Raw genomic sequence first — 7,687 nt, forward strand, 5'->3', positions numbered from 1 at the left:
TGACAAGAGAATAAAATCAAAGTTTTAAAGACAGGCAAAGAGGAGACAAAATTGGTCTGTTTCCATGATAGATTACTTGGAAAATTTTAGAAACCAGAAAAGAAACTGAGAAAATTATTAGGTTCAGCAAAGTACAAAGCTACAAAATAGCACCCCCCCCCCCGGCCAATCATCAGGATTTCTACAAAATAACAACAAAATCTTGGGGCAAATGATAGAAAAAAGAGTCATATTCAAAAAAAACTATAAAATGCATAAACTATTTGGGAGTCACTCTACCAAAGTACACCTAAATTTGCATAGATTCAACAATCATAGAATACTTCTTAAAAATGAAGGAAAAGTTAAATAGCTAGATGAATATTCAGTGCTCATTGCCAGGCTGAGTCAATATAAGTAGCAATACTACCAAAGGTAATTCATAGATTTAATATTATACTAATCAAATTACCAAAAGAATAGTTTACAGAGTTAAATAAAATAATAATATTTATTTAGTGGAACAAAAGATATATATGAAAGGGACTAATGAAAAAGGTAGGAATGGAGAGGGAATAACACTTCCAGATCTAAAACTATGTTGTAAAATAGCAATCATCAAAAACTATTTGGTACTAGTTAAAAAATTTAAAAGTATATCCATGAAACAGACTGGACAAGTAAGAATCAGAAATAATGGAACCCACTGACCTAGTGTTCAGTAAGCTAGGAAATAGGTTATCAAGGCAAGAACTCCTCATTTGATAAGAACTTCTGGGAAAATTATTATTAGTAGTATTATCAATACTACTACTACTACTAACTAACATTTACATAGAGTTTACTATGTGCTAGATACTGTGCTAAGTACTTCACAAATATTATCTTATTTGATCCTCACAGCAGCTCTGGGAAGTAGGTGCTATTATTGCCTCCATTTTATAGATGAAGAAACTAAAGCAAAGAGTTTAATTGACTTTCCTAGAGTGACATGGTTAGTAAGTGTCTGAGGTTGAATTTGAAATCACATCTTCCTGATTCCAGGTCACTGCAACACCTAGCTGCAAAATATTCAAGTAGAAAATCAGTTTTGATAAGGGATTTTAAACCTGAAATTGGTGGAATAGATTTGAGGAGGTCTGTGAACTTGAATGGGAAAAAAAAAGTTGCATCTTTATTTTCACTAATCTCCAACTGAAATTTAACATTCTCATAAATTGCTTAAAAACATTATTCTGAAAAAAGGTCTATATATTTCACCAGGTTGTAAAATGGGTCCATAATACAAAAATAGTTAAAACCCTCTCATGTAATGGAAAGAACATCAGACATGGAATTGGAGGAGCTGGGTTCAAATCCCATCTCTGCTAACAATCAATTTGGTCACCATGGGCAAGTCCTTTTCCCTCTCTGATCTTCAGTTTCTTCATCTGTAACACAAGAGAGTTAGGCTGTATGATCTTTAGGGTTACTTTCATATTTAAACTGTAATTCTAAGAAATGACTATAGACCACTTGATTCTGAAGTATCTTCTTATTCTAAGTTTCTATGAATTCTACATGTGATAGCATCTCAGGGAACTGTTTTCTCAATCTGTTCTCCCCACTACTCTCCATCACAGACTCTATATCAGGAGTTTTTAGATCTTTTCATATCTTGGACCCTTTTGACAGTCTGGTGAAGCCTATGAATCAATTATTAAAATAATGTTTTTAAATACATAAAATAAAATATGTAGAATCATGAAGGTAACTAATTATACTGGAATACAGTTATCAAAATAGTTTTTAAAAAAATCACAAGAACCTGGGGCGTATTCTCATGAAGGCACACAACATCAGTGGGAAAAAAAATATATATCCCAATAGAAAAAAAATAATCATAGAGGTATGCCTATAAGGAGCATGTGGTCAGATTCAATCATCCTAAATATAAATATGTACTTCACATTTATCATTTTTATGGCACTACAATATGACATTACATGAATAGAGTACATATTAGGTGTTAAAATAATGTAGCTGGAATTTGTTTTTCTATAGATAGGTCCTTTTTTCCCCTTTTCTCATGCCAGAAAGGGATGTAACAGAAACTTTTTATTGATTCCTCAGGGTCATAATTATAAACATAATATAGTGAGTCTTTTGGGGCTGTTTAGATTTATAAGGGTGCTTGCCCTTTCACTGAACGCTCCCATTTTTCCTAATGTTTTAGGATAGGTTATCAGCTATTATCTCTTCTTCTTCCCCTTTCTCCCTTCTGATTTGCTTTAGGTGTATTGGTAAACTTGATACTAGGATTATTAGAATTGGGTGTAAAATAAAAATAAATAGATTCTGAGTTAAGGCTCACTGGTTTTGTTTAAGCTTTAAGATATGGACTTTGTGATCTCAATTGCTCAATGTCCTGTATTGTATACTTGGTTAATATCACTGTCACTTCTCATTGATTCTCTGTCCCATAGCTCCCTTTAAAAACTCCCTTATAACAATTAAGTAGGTATTAAGGGAGGACTAGCACCTTTGGCATGAGAGTTTGCTCAACCCTTTTTTGGGGCTACTCATCTACCTTTGGTGTCCACCTTGACACAGCTCTCACCTGTGGCTTTAAGAAGCTTGTAACACCCACATCCCACTAAACCATTTCAACTGCATGCTGACTAGAAGGCAATATAAAGGACAAAGGGATGGGACCAAACTGCATGCTACTTCTCCTAATAGATTGGTTGACACATACCTCAAAAACAAGCAAGACTGGAAACAATAAGATCACACAGACTGACAGCACAAATTTCAATGCCATGCTTCTTAAGTTTAAAACCCAGAATTTTTTTTTATTCTTTTTAAGCTTTTATTTAGTATTTTATTTTTCCCCAGTTACATGTAAAAATAATTTTTAATATTCATTTTAAAAACTTTTGAGTTCCAAATTCTCTCCCTCCCCCCGAATTGAGAAGGCAAACAATTCCTTATAGGTCATAGATGTGTAGTCACACAAAACATATCCATAATAGTCATGTTGTGAAAGAAAACATAGATAAGGGAAAATTCAGGAAAAATAAGAAAGTTTTTAAAAAAAGTGTGCTTCAATCTGTATTCAGACACCATCAGTTCCTTCTCTGGGGATGTATAGTATTTTTCATCATAAGTCCTTCAGAGTTGTCTTGAATCATTGTATTGCTGAGAATAGCTAAGTTATTCATGACTGATCACCTTAAAATATTGATATTACTTTCTACACAGTACATTTCACTTTGCATCAGCTCATGCAAGTCTTTCCAGGTTTTTCCTGAGAGCATCTTGTTTATAATTTCTTATAGTACAATAGTATTCCATCATAATCACATACCACAACTTGGTTAGCCATTCCTCAATTGATTGGCATCCCTTCAATGTCTAATTCTTTAGTCCCAGAAGAGAGCTGCTACAAATATTTTTGTACATATAAACCCTTTTCCTTGTTTTTTATCTCTTTTGAGATACAGACCTAGTAGTGGTATTGCTAGGTCAAAGCCCTATGGGCATAGCTCCAAATTGTTCTATAGAATGGTTGAATCACTTCACAACTCCACCTATTAAAATCTCATTTTCCCTCATTCCCTCCAACATTTGTCATTTACCTTTTCTGTCCTATTAGCCAATCTAATACATATGAGGTAGTACCTCAGAATTGTTTTAATTTGCATTTCTACAATTAATAGTGAGTTATTTTTTCATATGACTATAGATAGCTTTGATTACTTCATCTGAGAGCTGATCATATCTTTTGATTATTTATCAATTGGAGAATGGCTCTTATTTTCACAAATTTGACTCACTCTCTATATGTTTCAGAAACGAGGCCTTTATCAGAGAAACTTGCTTCAATTTTTTTTTCACAGTTACTATTGCTAACTGTATTTACCTCCATCCTATTCTTCACCCCATTTATTCTATTCTCTCTTTCCTTTTCCCAGTCCCTCCTCAAAAGACTTTTGGTTCTGACTACCCCTTTCTGCAATCTTCCTTCTCTTATATTATTTCCCCCTTCTCTTATTCCCTTCCTCTCCTACTTTCCTATAGGAAAGTAAGATAGATTTCTATACCAAATTGAGTGTGTACCTTATTCCCTCTTTTAGCCAGTTCTGGGAGTAAGATTCACTCAATCCTCCTCACTTTTCCCCTCTCCCTCTCCACTGTAAAAGCTTTTCTTGCTTTTATATGTGAGATAATTTACCCCATTCTATCTCTCCCTCTCATTTTTCCTCTTTCACCCCTTAATTTTATTTTTTAGATATAATGCCTTCATATTCAACTCACACCTGTGCCCTCTGTCTATATATGCTTCTTCTAACTACCCTAATAATGAAAAAGGTCGTAGGAGTTACAAATATCATATTCCTATGTAGAATGTAAACAGTTTAACCTTATTAAGCCCCTTATGATTTCCCTTTCTTGTTTACCATTTTATGCTTCTCTTGAGTCTTGTATATGAAAGTCAAGTTTCCTATTTAGCTCTGGTCTTTTCATGAAGAATGTTTGAAAGTCCTTTATCTGATTGAATATCCATTTTTTCTCCCTGAAGGATTATACTCAGTTTTGCTGGGGTAGGTGATTATTGGTTGTAATCCTAGCTACTTTGCCCTCTGGAATATCATATTACAAACCTTTTGATACTTTAATGTAGAAGCTGCCAAATCTTATGTTATCCTGATTGTGTTTCCACTATACTTGAATTGTTTCTTTGGGGCTGCTTTCAATATTTTCTCCTTAACCTGGGAACTCAGGAATTTGGCTATAATATTCCTGGGAGTTTTCATTTTGGGATCTTTTTCAGGAGGTGATTGTTGGATTCTTTCCATTTCTATTTTACTCTCTGGTTCTAGAATATCAGGACAGTTTTCCTTGATAATTTCTTGAAAGATGATGTCTAGGCTCTTTTTTTTTTTGATCATGACTTTCAGATAGTCCAATAATTTTTACATTGTCTCTCTTGGATCTATTTTCCAGGTCAGTTGTTTTTCCAATGAGATATTTCACATTGTCTTTTATTTTTTTATTTTTTGGGTTTTATTTGTTTCTTGATTTCTCATAAAGTCATTAGCTTCCATTTGCTCCATTCTAATTTTTAAGGAATTATTTTCTTCAGTGAGCTTTTGGATTTCCTTTTCCAATTGGTTAATTTTGTTTTCTAAGGCATTCTTCTCCTCCTTGGTTTTTTGTACCTCTTTTACCATTTGGCCTAGTCTGTTTTTAAGGTGTTATTTTCTTAAGTATTTTTTTTTGTGTCTCCTGTAGCAAGCTGTTGACTCATTTTTCTTGATTTTCCTGCATCACTCTCATTTCTCTTCCCAATTTTTCCTCTATTTCTCTTACTTGATTTTCAAAATCATTTTTGAGATCTTCCATGGCTTGAGACCAATTCATACTTTTTTTTTGGAGGCTTTGGATATAGGAGCTTTGACTTTGTTGTCTTCTTCTGAGTGTTTTGATTTTCCTTGTCACTATAGTAACTTTCAATAGTCAGAGTTTTTTTTTCATTCTTTGCTTATTTTCCCAGCCTATTAATTGAGTCTTTTGTTTTTAAGTCTTTATTAAATTACAGCTCTGCTTTCAGGGTGGAAGACACACTGTCTCAAATTTCAGAGTTTTTGTGCAGCTGTTTTCAGAGATACTTCTAGGGATCTGTAAGTTTTCACTTCTTCCAAGGTGATATGATCTAAGGAGAGGTGTTTACCACTCTCCTGGCCTATGCTCTAGTCTGTGAGCAACCACAAGCACTGTTTTCTGCCCTGAAACTGTGAGGAGAGACCCCCCTCTGCTGTGGCTACAAGCTCTGCTATGCTAGTGCTCCTCCTTGCCCTGTGACTGGCAGCCAGGACCTGGATCCTAGTATGGGCAAAGCAATACAGTTTTGCCTCTGTGCTAGCAAAAAGACTCTTGTAATCTCCTTCTGACCAGCTGTTCAACCCCCTTACCCTTTGTGGGTTGAGATCTTTGGAAGCAGCTGCTACTGATTCAGTCACTCCTAAGGCCTGCTCCTGGTTTACTAGGGCTGTGGCTGTGCTGGCATGGCCTGCACTAGACTGCACTCCATTCTCACCCATATGTGATGGACCTTTCCTGGTTACATCCTAAGTTGTCTGATGTCTGTGGGTTGAGAGGTCTGGAAAGTGCCATTGCTATGACTGATTCAGTCATGCCTAGGCTTGCTACAGCTTTGCTGAGGCCCAATAGGTTGGTCTGCCTGGCACAATCTACACTGAACTGCACTCTTCTCTAACCATGGTGCAACAGACCTTTCCTGCTAACCTTCCAAGTTGTCTAAGGCTGAAAATTTGTTTCACTCTGTCTTTTTGTGGCTTCTGCTGCTCTAGAATTTGTTTAGAATCATTTTTAAAGGTATTTGGAGGAGTTTGGGGGAGAGTTTAGGCGAGTCTCTGCCTTTACTCTGCCATCTTGGCTCTGGTCCCCAGAGTTTTGTTCATGCTACAGTTCTTTCAGAAAAGGTAGAAATCCTTGTCTTGGACCAGCAAAAGTCCTTCCTTCAGGTTTTCTTCTCTTGTTCTTCTCAGAGTCTTGACTAAATACCTCACTGCCAAAAGCAGATTCTCAGCCCAAGGTATAGGCCCTCATAACCTCACTCCTGGAATGTTGAAATAGCATGGTGATTGGTCTCCCTTCCATAAATCTTTTCTCATTCCAGTCCATCCCACATTCAGTCATGAAAATAATCTTCCTAAACCACTGGTCTGACCATATTACCCTGCTACTTAGTAAACTCCAGTGTCTCCCTATCACCTTCAGATTCATATATAAAATTCATTCTTATTCAAAGTCTTTTCAAACTTGATCCTCTTGTCTTTCCCAGTCTTTTTTTTTTTTAATCAGCAATGATTTATTGATTAGAAGGAAATGGCACAAAAGATGTCATCAGAGACAAGTGTGAATAGAAAAAAAAAGTAGAGTACTCCTGTTGGGTGATAAAGGATAACAAATAGACAAGTCAAGAGATGCTTTGGTGTCCACAAATTGTTAAAAGCCCTAAAAAATCCATCGGTATTTTGGGTGGATACATTTTTAAAAAAAATTTTTAACATGTGTTTTCAAAACTTTGGGCTACAAATTTTCTCCTTTCCTCCCTCCCCACCCACCCTCATTGAAAAAGGCAAGCATCTCGATACAGGCTATAGAAGTATAGTCATGTAAAACACCTCCATGGTAGTCCTGTTATGGAAAACCAAGTATATTTCCCTTCACCCTATCCTACCCCCCATTTATTCTATTCTCTCTTTTGATCTTGTCCCTCCTCAGAAGTGTTTGCTTTTGATTATCCCTTCCCCAATCTGCCCTCCCCTCTATCAAACCCCTGCTCTCTTGTCCCCTTCCCCCCTTATTTTCCTGTAGGGTAAGATAGATTTCCATACCCAATTGTGTATGTTATTCCCTCCTTAAAGCAAATCCTATGAGAATTAAGATTCACTCATTCCCTCTTAGCTTCCCTCATTTCCCCTCCACTGTAAAAGTCTTTTCTTGTCTGTTTCGTGTGAGATAATTTACCCCATTCTACTTCTGCCTTTCTCTTTCTCCCAGTATAATCCTTTCTCAACCCTTAATTTCATTCTCCAGATTTCACCCCTTCATCTTCAACTCACTCTGTGCCATCTATCTATCTATCTATCTATCTATCTATCTATCTATCTATCTATCTATCTATCTATCTATCTAT

The sequence above is a fragment of the Vombatus ursinus genome, unplaced genomic scaffold, assembly GCF_900497805.2.
Source record: "Vombatus ursinus unplaced genomic scaffold, bare-nosed wombat genome assembly UNPS02014793.1, whole genome shotgun sequence".
In the NCBI taxonomy this organism is placed as follows: Eukaryota; Metazoa; Chordata; class Mammalia; order Diprotodontia; family Vombatidae; genus Vombatus; species Vombatus ursinus.